Source organism: Setaria viridis, chromosome 4 (genome assembly GCF_005286985.2).
Source record: "Setaria viridis chromosome 4, Setaria_viridis_v4.0, whole genome shotgun sequence".
Taxonomy (NCBI): Eukaryota; Viridiplantae; Streptophyta; class Magnoliopsida; order Poales; family Poaceae; genus Setaria; species Setaria viridis.
The window spans coordinates 14,076,433-14,090,750 of record NC_048266.2 but is presented as its reverse complement, the minus strand read 5'-3'; positions in this window follow the sequence as shown (position 1 = coordinate 14,090,750).

Sequence of the window (14,318 nt, the reverse complement as noted above, 5' to 3'; positions counted from 1 at the left end):
ATCGAACCGCTCATGTCCAGGTTTAATCAGGTACTAGGCTTCCCCATCCCATAATGGCTATGAAATTAGTACTTTCAAACACTTGATCACGAACACCACCACTATCGGGCCTTAAACAGATTCAAGTAAACAGACGGGGCGATTAGCCGACCACCAAAAGAGTTCACCAAAACCCTGCCCCGTCCATCGTCCTTATAGTTGTAACCAGAAGGAGAACAACCAACTCCTATAACTCGCGAGTGATAGGAAATCACTCGACTTTTACCAAGTCCTATTAAGCATTGCAACTACTCGGACCCAACAGACTAGTGTTCATATCAAGGGAACTAAGTCATGCATCTCTAGTTTCAAACAACTCCTATACGTGAATGCACATTCATAAGAAGGAAGGCATGTGCAAGTTTAGAAAGTTGGGTTCATGCTCTGGGGCTTGCCTTCGAGCGGGGTGGAGGCAAACTGGTCCTCGACGGGTTCTGCTTCGGCTTCTGCTATCGACGACTCCGCTACTGCTCCGCCTTCAGGCGCCGGATGCAGTTCGTAGGTGCCATCGGCGAGATGTAGCTCTACACGAATGCAATGCAGGAGTTAGCACTTAGACGGTTATTTCAACAACACTTGCAAGCTATAGCCCAGGACTTGTAGCAAAGCTACAGGAAAGGTGGGGGAGTCCAACTTCAGTTGGGCGAGAACAGGATAAAAGGGTCGGATGGGGATAAACTTATGATCTGACCCTTAAACTTAAGGAATAACTGTACCAGGGTCCTTAGACTTAACATAGAGAAGTCCCCGATATTTTACACAGATACCCTCGGGTCAAAGAAAAAGGTACAGCTGAGCCCTCGGGCGAGGTGGATAAGGGTCGGCGAAACAGACAGGGTCGGGCGAGATGGAAAAAGGGGTCGGGCGAACCAGACAGGGTCAGTAGTTTACCTTTAGGCCTACTGGTGAAGTCTTGGGGTCGGGAAGGAATAGACTTGGGCGGAAAGACTAAAGCGCTAAAGCTTGGGTGGCGGCGAGGTTCGATGGTGCTCCGACGGCTGGTGGGTTGGGGAGAAGCGGGTTTGAGCAGAGGGGGAAACTTCTCAAGAGCTCAAACGGTAGTGCTCAAGTGCGAGCAGAGTATGGGGTGGTGAAACAGCAATGGCGAAAGAAACTCCGGTGGGGGCTCTGGTACTCCTCTTTATAGCTGCGCGGAAGAGAGAGAGTTTGAGTAGCACGAAGATTGGGAAGAAAAGGATGGAGTGCGCTGCCTTGGCGGCGATTGAGCAGCGATGGGCGGTGGAGCAGAGCTTTGGACACAGGGTCTTTGTTCATTGGGCACTGGAGACAAGGCTGGCGCAGGCGCGGTTTTGCCGGGATTTAGATTTGGCGGAGGCGAGCAGGGTCAGGTCGCGTCAAGTGGCGGACTGTGGGCGGCAGACTTTACTGGTGTGACAGGAAGGAAGGTGTTGCAAGCGAGGTCGCAGCAGGCGAGGTGACAGAACGAGCGGCGGCGTGAGCAAGCGCAAAACAGCGGCTTGCCGGGGCACATCATTGGCGAGGCGGAAAAAGGAGCTGTCTCTGCTGGAGCCATGGTTGGCAGGGGCGGCATCGTTGTGGAGCGAGCTCGTGGGCGGCACGACTGTGGGCAGGCGGAAAAGCCAGAAAGCATCGGGGCGCGCGGCCGGGATCTGGGCGAGGTGATGGGTGCGGGATGCGAGGCGGTCTGGCGCGGTAGCGGCAAAAACTCTGCCACGGCGGTGACAGGGTGCCTTGGCGCGGCCGGCGAGGGTGCGAGCGAGACGAGGTGAGGCAGAAAGGGTTGCAGGGGCTTTCACTGCGATTGGGAGGAAGACGCGCTGATCCATCCTGTCGCGGCCGGCGACTGGGTGAGGCGGCGCGCGTCGGAGAGATCGAGCCACGCGGCAGGGAAGCTCTGAAGCGGGGCGCACGCTGCTCTAGCGCGTTTGTCTCGAGAGAACCGGGAATCTGGTTGTGGGTCCACCACTCAATCTCTGGTTCTCCACAGCTCCAAGATTTTGAAGGAACACTGTCTTTGGGACTTAGAGAGAACCGGCGGTTTTTGGGTTGGGTTTCAGGGGTCGGGGCTGAGGACCGGACCTTAGGCGCTCAAGCTCAGGAAAGGCTGAGTCAGCTGGATTAGGGACTCGTCTTAAGATTAACTTGGCTGATTCACCAAGGTCGTTACAAAGATGACGTAGGCATCGCAAGCGAGGTCGGCTGGGCTGGCTGCTAGGCCTTATGGCCCACTTGCGTGCGTGCGGGAGGGGAGTGATGGAGACGGTGGTGGGCTAGGCTGGAAGGCCAGTTGTGCTGAAAATGAAGTTGCCATCCTGGTTTAGGAATAGTAGGGTTTAATGTTTGTTTAGAGAGGCTTCGATGAGGTTTTAGTTCAAATTTGTTAGTTTATGAGCTTTGAATTAATTCTAATGTCTAGAGCACTTATATGCACAATCATGTGGAGGTCATGCAGATGAGTAAATTCTAAGAAATTTAAGCATTAAAGGGGGAAAAAGATTAAATCTAAGTTTGTTTAGAAAAAAAATTGATGGTCCTGATTTTTAAATGTTTTAAATTTTTGGATGTTACACTCACGATGTCCATCCATCCCGTGTTCAATTGGAGCGCTGATGTTTGAAAGGGCATTATATGATCTTGGCGCAAGTGTGAGTGTCATGCTTAAAGCTGTGTTCGAGAAGCTACACCTGCCAGAGCCGGAACCAATTGCTATGTGCCTGGAGTTGGCGGACAACACCGTTCGCAATCGTGAAGGCATTGCTGAAGATGTACTTGTGAAAATTGGGAATCACTTTGTCCCTGTGAACTTCGTGATACTCAAGATGGGAGAAGGAGCTAAATCCTCACTTATCCTGGGAAGGCCATTCCTGAAGACCGCAAGAGCAAATATAGACGTTAGGAAGGGGGAGATCCAGTTCGATATTAATGGCACTATGAGCGCATTCAAGTTTCACCACACCATCATGTCAATAAGGAGGAGAAGAATAAGAAGGCAAAAGAAAAGAAGCCAGCCCACATTGCTATCGTCCAGAAAAAGGAATAATGCCAGCGTCTAAAGACCAAAAAGATAGCCAAGCCTGTGCCTACATTGAAGCCAAAGATGGTAAAGAAGTGGGTGCTGAAGACTGCAGCACCAACACTGAGCATTGGTCTGAACTGTAGAATTGAAGACTCTAGCTATAGACTATAAATGAAGTGCTTGGCGGGAGGCAACCCGATCATCGAGTCAAGAATAAGCTACTAGGAGAACAACCCTGAAGACATTTGAATTTTCAAGTGAGTCGCATATTTTGCTTCATCATACTTGGTAAACATTTAATAAGTGGAACCTTCGGTGAAGACAATTTTTGTAGTTTTATTCGCTCAGTCATTTTCTATTCCTCTCTTTTTCATAAATCAATGACATGAGCCATCCCATGTTTTATACGATTTTTCCTAGAAAACCAGAACCAAATATCCAGATCCTATCGGACTTTTCATCTTTACCATGATGATTAGCCCGAGTTGTTCCATGATAAACACACGAGTAGAGCCCGCGTTGATCTTACTTTGTAAAATTTAGACACGTGCTAGGACTCGCGTAACCATAGGATTTTGGTTTACTTAAACTTGAAAAAACTCGACGGTTTTCATAGAATTAGAATTTTTCTCGATAATCTTTAATCTATTTCATTCAAAACTTCTCTCTCACTTTTGGCCAAAATTAGAATATAAACCCCCTACCCTGCGGTTTAAATCGAAATTGCTTCATCTCAATTCATGAGAATGAACGATTCTGGTGCAACCAAAATGAATGTAGTTGGAAACCATTTCGATTTACAAATATTTTTTTATGCTTCAAAACTCCTCTAAAATATGTTTGAACTCATTGCTAGCTCTGAGTTAATTTTTAATTTTCAAAATTAGAGGAGGATTAAGCATCTAAACATGATTTGGACGGTTTATGAGCTTCATTAACACTAATGGCTTGATTTGTGATCACAGGAATCATTATGGAGGCACACTCACCTACCACACATGAGTAAAGAAACAAGGAGTAGCTTGCCATGCTTGTTTGTTGCAGCTCAAAGGATAAGGCATTGAGAGTAATTGAGAAAACAACAAGCCTATGACACATAGGTGCATGATTTTGAGTAAAGTGAGAACACAAAGGAGTGGAGGACATTCTTTTGGCTGTGTCCTTCACGTGAACACCTGAATTTTGGGTACAATGAAGAGCAGGTGGCCATGTGAAGAAAGATGGGAGCTAGAGGAGGCAAAAACACACCAGGCTGATCAGCCTGGTGTGCTCTAGGCCACTCGGTCTTGGGTCTTTCTAAGCCCCTCGTGGTGCCCTTTGCTAGGTATGTCATTCAGCTCCTTGTTCATCATATTTTCCACAAAGAGCACCAAGAACACCTCTGGTTAGCCTCTGAAAAATCTAAAACTCCATCCACACATAAAAATTCTAGCAAATAAAAATTTCAGCAAGCACCTCTTGCTAGCCCTTGCTCTTGTGCATTTTTTTTTTCGACAAGAAACCCCGGTGAAGCTTTTTCCTTGAAGTGTGCAGCAATGAAGAGCATCGGAAGGATTTTTGGAAGGTCAAAGAAGTCACGATCGTCGGCCGAAGCTTCATCTATGTTCAGCGCTTCGCAACGGTACTCGGTCTCTGAGTCACCGAGAGGTGGTGACATCGACATGGAGGCACCACGCAGCGATCGAATGCTGCTTGGTAGGATGAATACTAGAAGCTCTTCCATGCGGTTCCATGAACCGCATGGAATTACCGAAGCCACACCACAACCTTTAAGGAGAGCAACTCGCTCTCAGAGTGGCTACACCGAAAAGAAGTCGATATTCAGCTTCACAATAAAAAGCAAGGAGGAATAAGAGAGACTTAAGAATATTGAAGGAAGACTTGTTGCCAACCACGGCTTTGATGATGATTTTCTTAGAAGATTGGGTTCCACAATAATATCTACAAGCTTTTGAGCGACATTTGTTGGATGCAATTTGCTCCCAACGGTCCCATGAGTGTACGAAAGGATGTGGGTGTTGAGATGTTCATGACTATGAAATAAGTCATGAGATGGAACAAGGAAGAGACCGAGCAAATTCCATGCTTATCCTTTAGGATAAGAGATGAAGAAAAGATTATCACATATGGTGGCATCATAGATGTTCTGGGTTTCAATCCACAAGCCCCAGAACTTGGAGAAGTAGAAGAAGAAGAGTTGAAGGAGTTTTGGAAGAAAATTTCTAGGAGAATAATAGGCAAAGGAAAAATATTTGCAACCACATTCTACAGATATTTCCTTTCTGGATGTGCCATCGTATCTCAAGGAGGATGAAGGAGATAAAGATTACTGATCCAGGAATGAACTGGCTTTATTGTGTAGTTGTGAAGAAGCAAGCCATTGACCCCTCCTATATGATGATCGAAAGATGGCTCGCTGAAGCTATATGTAGAACTGGAGTTGTTGGGTTAGGGTTCTATCTCACTATGATAGAAACATGCTTAAAGCTAGATATTGAAAGGCTCCCTGGTTGGTTTATAAAACCTAGAAGCATTAATGCCAAGACTATGAAGAATGCACATTTGATCGGCGGTGATGAAGAAAATGGCTATACAGTTGGGGTCACCAATTTTAAACTGGTCAATAGAAGATTTAGAATATATCATGTGGGCAAAACCAAGTGACTGGAAGAGGGAGTATTATTCCCAGCAAAGAAAGACAAAAGAAGGAAAAGAATTGAAGAAAGCTCATCCTCGCAAGCAACTCCAGAAGTACAATTACCACCACCCAGCTCAAGCTACTGGCAAACTGAGTTCCCAAATGCACAAAGTTACAAGGGAGTTCCTGAAGGATGGCAGCAGGAGCAATGGCCAGAGGCACCGGCAGAAGCATGGGCACAAGGCCCATTTGCACCACATTTTCAGCAACCAACGTATCAACCACGATCGGAATTTCAGCAACCGGCATATCCACCACCGACGCCACCATATGCCTTTCATGGTTACATACCACCTCCTTTTCAGGGACATCCACCGTATGATCCACTATCTTGTCAGTTGAGCCACCTACCATAGCCACAGAGAAGTGCGTGCACCATAGGAGCGTATGTGCAAAGAAATTTACAAGATGCAAATACTATGAGGCAAACTGCCGAAAGGATTGAAGATGGGAACCTAAGCATCACTTATCAGTTTGGCATGATGAGACTTGTGCATCCAAATTAGTATCAAGGTGGAGCGCACGAGCAATACGAGCATGGATTCTACAAGCAGCAGCAGCAAGGGGAGCCACATTTTGAGCCATCGCAGGACGATCTGGATTGAAGACCGAAGGAACCAAATAAATACGCACACATGTGGTTTGAGTTTTTTTTCTTCTCTTTATTTATTTCAGCATGTGTGTTGGGTGCGCGTAGTTTTTTCTGTTTTATTTTCTCTTTATTTTTAGTTTGTGTGTTTATTTCACCATGTCATGCTTAAATAAAAATGCATCACGTGAACCTAATGATATGTGATTAATTGTGATTGTTTAAGTTCTTGTCATGTTGAAAGATGATGATCGTTGCTGCTTTGTTTAACTTTTGTACTTGGTTATTGCACCATTGAACTAATGCTCTCTATAACATGAGCTAAATTTGCCATAAACACCAGCTTATCTTTTTGTGGAGGTTATGATAATTTGGACCCATATATTTATTTATTGCTATCTCTTTTAAATGGATCAAAGGCTCTTTTATTTTGAATATCATTACACTGACCATGTCAATAATACTTCATGCAATTGCTCTACCTATCCAAAGCCAAATATTTATATCATGATGAACCTGTAGGGATACGAGGTAGGCTACGCTAGCGCAAATCAAAATTTCTACCGCGTATAACCAGGAACAACTGCCGTATAAGGATCACGGGATTACCACTCGACGCACTACTAGTGCGGAAGATGTAGATATGCGTCGGTGCAGTGAAGACGATCACGTAGTCGTACGTAGTCGAACAACGTAGTCGTACATAGTCGATCACGTCCAGCGGCTCCTCAGCAGCTCGTCCACGTGCACAGCAAGATCGCCTCCGGTGCCGTGGCTCGTCGTCGGCTCGTCGCGGCTCGTCGGCGGCTCGTCGGAGGCTCGTCCAAGTGCTGCAGGCGCAACACCTCCAAGGTATCCACACGTGCAGGGAGGAAGCGTCGCAAGCCGGATTGCTAGATCCGCGAGTTGCAACAGGCGAGGGCGTGGGAGGCGCGGCAAGAGTGTTCAGCCAAAAGGTGTAAAACCCTAGGGCGCCCCCACCCCTCTATTTATAGGGGTTCCTGATGGGCCTCTGGATCCGAGGCCCATTAGTACTCCTAAACCTAATCCAACTCGGATCAGATCCGAATTGGGCTTCCAGCCCCTTAAGTGTGTGACCCTCTGGGTTCGGATACGTATAGACATGGCCCGAGTACTCCTACTCAGCCCAATAGTCGGTAGCGGCCTCTAGCAAGACGTGCCAACTCCTATACGCATACGAAGATCATATCAGACGAACCATCACAACATAATATACATGCTATTCCCTTTGCCTCACGATATTTCGTCTAGCTTCAAGCCGACCGCTCTTTCTCGATCCTGTGATTCGGAATCCCTTTGTAGGTTAACTCTTAACCGTACGTAGCATGGCCATGCATTTTCGGATCCGATCACTCGAGGGGCCCAGAGATATCACTCTCAATCAGAGAGGGGCAAATCCCATCTTGATTGACCATGTCTCATAGCATGCTTCTTGACAAACCCGAAAGCTACCTTTATAACTACCCTGTTACGGCGTAGCGTTTGATAGCCCCTAAGTAGGTCGATCCACATCTAGAATACATGCGACAATCTCAGGTCTAAGGACAAAGCGTATATGTTGTTTAAAGAGAGAACTACTTCTCATGTTGGGTCAGTCCTAACACATGTCTCCACATGTGTCCACATTATTAGTTCAACATCTCTATGTCCATGACTTGTGAAACATAGTCATCAACTAATACATGTGCTAGTCTAATATTCATGTGTGTCCTCACATGAACTCCGACTAGGGACAACTTTAGAATAACCATACAAGTAAAGAGTTTCACATACAATTCACATAATTGCAAATCAATTCAAGTAGCCTTTAATGGATATTCAATGAACACAACATACAAATCATGGATACAAATGGAATATCATCATCTCTATGATTGCCTCTAGGGCATACCTCCAACAGTCTCCCACTTGCACTAGAGTCAATCTAGAAGGTACCTAATACCCATAGCTCTTACATGCGCATCATGCTTAGCTTGCGGGAGTGGTTTTGTCAACGGATCAGAAATGTTCAGATCCGTGTGTATTTTGCATATCTTGATCTCACCCCGGTTAACGAAGTCTCGAATGAGATGAAATCGCCGCATTACGTGTTTGTTCTTCTGGTGGTTCCTTGGCTCCTTTGCTTGCGCAATTGCCCCATTGTTATCACAGTAGAGATTCAATGGGCTGGACGCATTCGGGAACACACCAAGCTCAATGAGGAAATTCCTTATCCAAACACCTTCCTTCGCGGCTTCCGAAGCCGTGATGTACTCGGCTTCTGTCGTAGAATCGGCCACCGTCTCCTGCTTGGAACTCTTCCAACTAACAGCACCACCATTTAGCGTGAACACAAATCCTGATTGTGACTTTGAATCATCTCTGTCGGTTTGGAAACTAGCATCGGTGTAACCTGTTACAACGAGCTCCTCCTGACCTCCATAGACGAGGAACATATCTTTAGTCCTTCTCAAGTACTTAAGAATGTTTTTCACCGCTGTCCAGTGACTCTCACCTGGATCAGATTGGTGTCTGCTTGTCATACTTAGCGCATATGAAACATCTGGGCGAGTACTTATCATTGCATACATGATAGATCCAATAGCCGAGGCATATGGCACTCTACTCATGCGATCCCGCTCATCAGCAGTCGAAGGACACTGAGTCTTGCTGAGATGTATGCCATGTGACATAGGCAAGAACCCTTTCTTTGCCTCTTCCATGCTGAACCGCTTCAACACTTTGTCAATATAAGTATCTTGGCTCAAACCTATAAGTCTTCTCGATCTATCTCTATAGATCTTAATGCCCAGAATATATGCCGCTTCCCCTAAGTCCTTCATCGAAAAACTATTTTTCAGTGAAGTCTTTACGGACTCAAGCATAGGAATGTTATTTCCAATCAGTAATATGTCATCCACATATAAGATTAGAAATACTACAGAGCTCCCACTAACCTTCTTGTAAACACAAGACTCTTCTTCGTTCTTGGTGAAGTCAAACCCTTTGACCACTTCATCAAAACGAATGTTCCAACTCCTAGATGCTTGCTTCAATCCATAAATGGATCTCTGAAGCTTGCATACCTTTCCAGCATTTTTCGGATCGACAAAACCCTCGGGCTGCATCATATACACGTCCTCAGCTAGGTTTCCATTCAGGAAAGCTGTCTTGACATCCATCTGCCATATCTCATAATCGAAATACGCAGCTATAGCTAGAATAATCCGAATGGACTTAAGCATCACTACGGGCGAGAAGGTCTCGTCGTAGTCAACTCCTTGAACTTGTCGAAAACCTTTTGCGACAAGTCGTGCTTTATAGATGTGAACATTTCCATCCATGTCCTTTTTCTTCTTATAGATCCACTTGCACTCTATGGCTTTAACACCATCAGGCGGGTCAACCAAGTTCCAAACTTGATTGTCTCCCATGGACTCTATTTCGGATTGCATGGCACTCTGCCATTTTTCGGAGTCTGGGTCCATCATTGCTTCTGCATATGTCGCAGGCTCATCATTGTCCAACAATAATATTTCCCGCATTTCGCGGAGCCTTGCCGACCTTCGTGGTTGTGGCGGTGCTTCTCTTGCCATGGGTATCTCAACTTGTTCTGCTATGTTAGCATCACTCATTGATTCTTGCCCGATTGGCTCATCTTGAACTTCTTCAAGATGCACTGTCTTTCCACTCTTTTCTCCTTTGAGAAACTCTTTCTCTAGGAAAACCCCGTTCCGAGCGACAAACACTTTGCCTTCTGATCGGTTGTAGAAATAATATCCCAAAGTTTCCTTTGGATATCCCACGAAAATGCACTTATCCGACTTGGGTGTGATCTTGTCCGACTGAAGTCGCTTGACAAACACTTCACATCCCCAAATCTTTAGAAAAGACAGACTAGGAATCTTTCCAGTCCATATCTCATATGGTGTCTTAACTACGGATTTAGATGGTACCCTATTTAGTGTGAAAGCTGCTGTTTCTAGAGCGTATCCCCAAAATGACAACGGTAGGTCCGACTGGCTCATCATTGATCGAACCATGTCTAACAAAGTTCGATTACGTCGTTCGGACACACCGTTTCTCTGAGGTGTTCCAGGCGGCGTAAGTTGTGGAACAATTCCGCAACTCTTTAGATGATTGCTAAACTCGTGGCTCAAATACTCGCCTCCACGATCAGATCGTAAGGCCTTAATTTTCTTGCCACGCTGATTTTCAACTTCATTCTGAAATTCCTTGAACTTTTCAAAGGTCTCAGACTTGTGCCTCATCAAGTAGACATAGCCATATCTACTAAAATCATCAGTGAAAGTTATGAAGTATTGGAATCCTCCTCTAGCCGTCGTGCTCATTGGTCCGCATACATCACTATGTACGAGTTCCAACAAGTCTACTGCTCTCTCAGGAAATCCTGTGAAAGACGTCTTGGTCATCTTGCCTAGCAAGCAAGCCTCACATGTCTCGTATGATTCAAAATCAAACGAAGTTAGAAGTCCATCAGAATGGAGCTTCTTCATGCGCTTTTCACTTATATGACCCAAACGACAATGCCACAAGTAGGTAGGACTCAAATCATTAGGCCGAGGCCTTTTAGCACTTACATTACAGACAGGTGAACCATCAAGATTTAAAACAAATAATCCATTCACAATGGGTGCAAAAGCCATAAACATATTATTCTTAGAGATCACACAACCATTGTTTTCACTCGCAAATGAATAACCATCCCTCATCAAACATGAAGGAGACAAAATGTTTCGACTTAAACTAGGAACAAAATAACAATTATTCAACTCCATAATAAATCCTGACGGGAGGTGGAGTTGCATCGTCCCGACGGTCAAAGCAGCAACTCTTGCATTATTGCCCACGCGGAAATCAACTTCTCCTCTTTCCACGCTTCTACTTCTTATCATTCCCTGCATCGAATTGCAAATATGAGCAACCGATCCGGTATCAAATACCCAAGAATTAATAACTGTATCAGCGAGAAATATGTTGTCTATAACATTAACAACAAGCGTACCTGAGGTAGAAGTACTCTTACTTCCGCCGTTCTTCAACGAAGCTAGGTACTGCTTGCAGTTTCTCTTCCAGTGACCAAGTTCATGACAGTAAAAGCACTCTTTATCTGGAGCAGGTCCAGCTTTAGCCTTGGGCGCTGGGTTTGGCTTGGACACTCCAGCCTTACCCTTCTTCTTCCAAGAATTGCCCTTCTTCTTGAAGGTAGGCTTGTTCTGTACAGCCATCACATGGCTGGTACTAGCGCTTTTCTTAATGTCTACCTCTACTGTCTTGAGCATACCACACAGCTCATTCAGACCCTTCTCCGTCCCATGCATATGGTAGTTCGAGATGAAGTTCCCATAGCTAGGCGGAAGAGATGAGAGAATGAAGTCAGTGGCCAACTCTTTGCCCATTGGGAAGCCCAGCTTCTCCAATCGCTGAGTGTAACCAACCATCTTGATTACATGTGGTCCTACTGCTGCGCCTTCTGCTAACTTGCACTCCAGAAAGGCTTTGGACACATTGAACCTTTCGGTCCTAGCCTGTGTCTGGAACATGTCCTTGAGCGCCACGATCATATCGTAAGCCTCATGATTTGTTTCGAACTGCATCTGCAGCTCGGGTTCCATGCAAGCAAGCATAAGGCAGCTTACCTCAAGATTAGCATCAAATGCCTTCTTGTAAGCAGCCTTAACGGCAGCAGATGCATCATCAGCAGGTACTGGTGGTAGTGGGGTGTCTAGAACATCTTCCTTTTTCTCAGCCCTGAGAACAATTCTCAGGTTACGGATCCAATCCGAGTAGTTTGTTCCATTCAACTTGTCCTTCTCAAGGACCGAACGCAAAGCAAACGATGCGGTGGTGTTGCTAGGTGCCATTTAATCTACAACAAAAGTAATGCAAAATACACTAAGACAAACGTATCCATGATAGAGCAAATTACATTAAACTATTTTAACAGAATCTACTCCCACTAAAATCAATATCCCTCTATTGAAACTTAGTGATTCAGGATCCACAACTAACAAGTCTACTAGTGAGCTTTAGCATCACCGCTAGCAAACGAGGTAGATCGGTAAGCAACTTTTGCTAATCATATCTCATATGACTCCTGTTGTTGGGTGACATCTCGATGTCTCGGCGCCCAACCTTTATGCCCCAAGGTCCTTAACCGTTAAGATAACCTTGTTAAGCAAACCAACCCTTATGCATGTAAGTGTCCGACACAACCCGTCTAGTCAAGGAAAACTAGTGGCACCCTAATTTCATAGACCCACCACTAATTGTACAAGACATGGGACGGCGCAAGTTTTAGTTGGGAGGGCATACTAACTTAAACTTTGTGAGGGATCGTTCTACTTCTAACATCACAACATGCAGAAAGTAAAACATAAAACAGAATAGCATTCACACAGTTGTGACACAGTATGGCCCGTTTTTCTTATGGTGATCTCCATCTCCATAGAATCTGTTCACCATGGTGATCTCCATCTCCATGTTCCATGTGCGCCATCCTCCTGGTGATGAGTCCTCCAAGAACTAGAGCATGCTATTACGCCTAATAGCTAGTAAAGAATCTAGTAATGAAGATTATATAGTTGCTTGGATCATCACAGATTGGTACGCAGACCATTAATTACAATAAAGTGACAACACATATGGCTCCTGCCGTGTTGCCGTACGCGCGACACGCAGGTCACGAATTAGTTACACACATGCATCACATACACAAGGGGGCCATACTGATCACAAGATACATGCATACATCCTGCAAAATAGAGTTAGGCGTCCTAACGTTCCAAACTTGGGAGGCCCGAAACTCCATCTTCCAAGCCGAATTTGGCAAATCTAATTTCGCCGAAAACGGTGGAGCCATTGAATTTCATGTGTAACTTTTTCTGTAGATCAATTTTCGTATAGAAATCGCCCCGATCCGAGATCGTACCGAAAAGTTACGGCCGATTTACCGAAGCATGCGCATACGGCAAAATCCCGACCCCGGCAGTAGATCACATCTACTATTGCACATCTAATGCGCCTGGCGTATGACCCTGGATCTCGATTCGACCAATCATATTGATCTTCCCTCACTACAACTGGATTTACGTGTATCACTTAACTCCGATGGCGGAAACCGACCGGTAGGAGTATGTCGTTACACTACCATTGCAGCAAGGGCACGAAATCAGGACATAGATCAAACAGAAAACTCGCATATCTCCATATGCACACATCCCGAATCCAAAACTAAGCAGCTAAGGCTCTGATACCACTGTAGGGATACGAGGTAGGCTACGCTAGCGCAAATCAAAATTTCTACCGCGTATAACCAGGAACAACTGCCGTATAAGGATCACGGGATTACCACTCGACGCACTACTGGTGCGGAAGATGTAGATATGCGTCGGTGCAGTGAAGACGATCACGAGGTCGTACGTAGTCGAACAACGTAGTCGTACGTAGTCGATCACGTCTAGCGGCTCCTCAGCAGCTCGTCCACGTGCACAGCAAGATCGCCTCCGGTGCCGTGGCTCGTCGTCGGCTCGTCGCGGCTCGTCGGCGGCTCGTCGGAGGCTCGTCCAAGTGCTGCAGGCGCAACACCTCCAAGGTATCCACACGTGTAGGGAGGAAGCGTCGCAAGCCGGATTGCTAGATCCGCGAGTTGCAACAGGCGAGGGCGTGGGAGGCGCGGCAAGAGTGTTCAGCCAAAAGGTGTAAAACCCTAGGGCGCCCCCACCCCTCTATTTATAGGGGTTCCTGATGGGCCTCTGGATCCGAGGCCCATTAGTACTCCTAAACCTAATCCAACTCGGATCAGATCCGAATTGGGCTTCCAGCCCCTTAAGTGTGTGACCCTCTGGGTTCGGATACGTATAGACATGGCCCGAGTACTCCTACTCAGCCCAATAGTCGGTAGCGGCCTCTAGCAAGACGTGCCAACTCCTATACGCATACGAAGATCATATCAGACGAACCATCACAACATA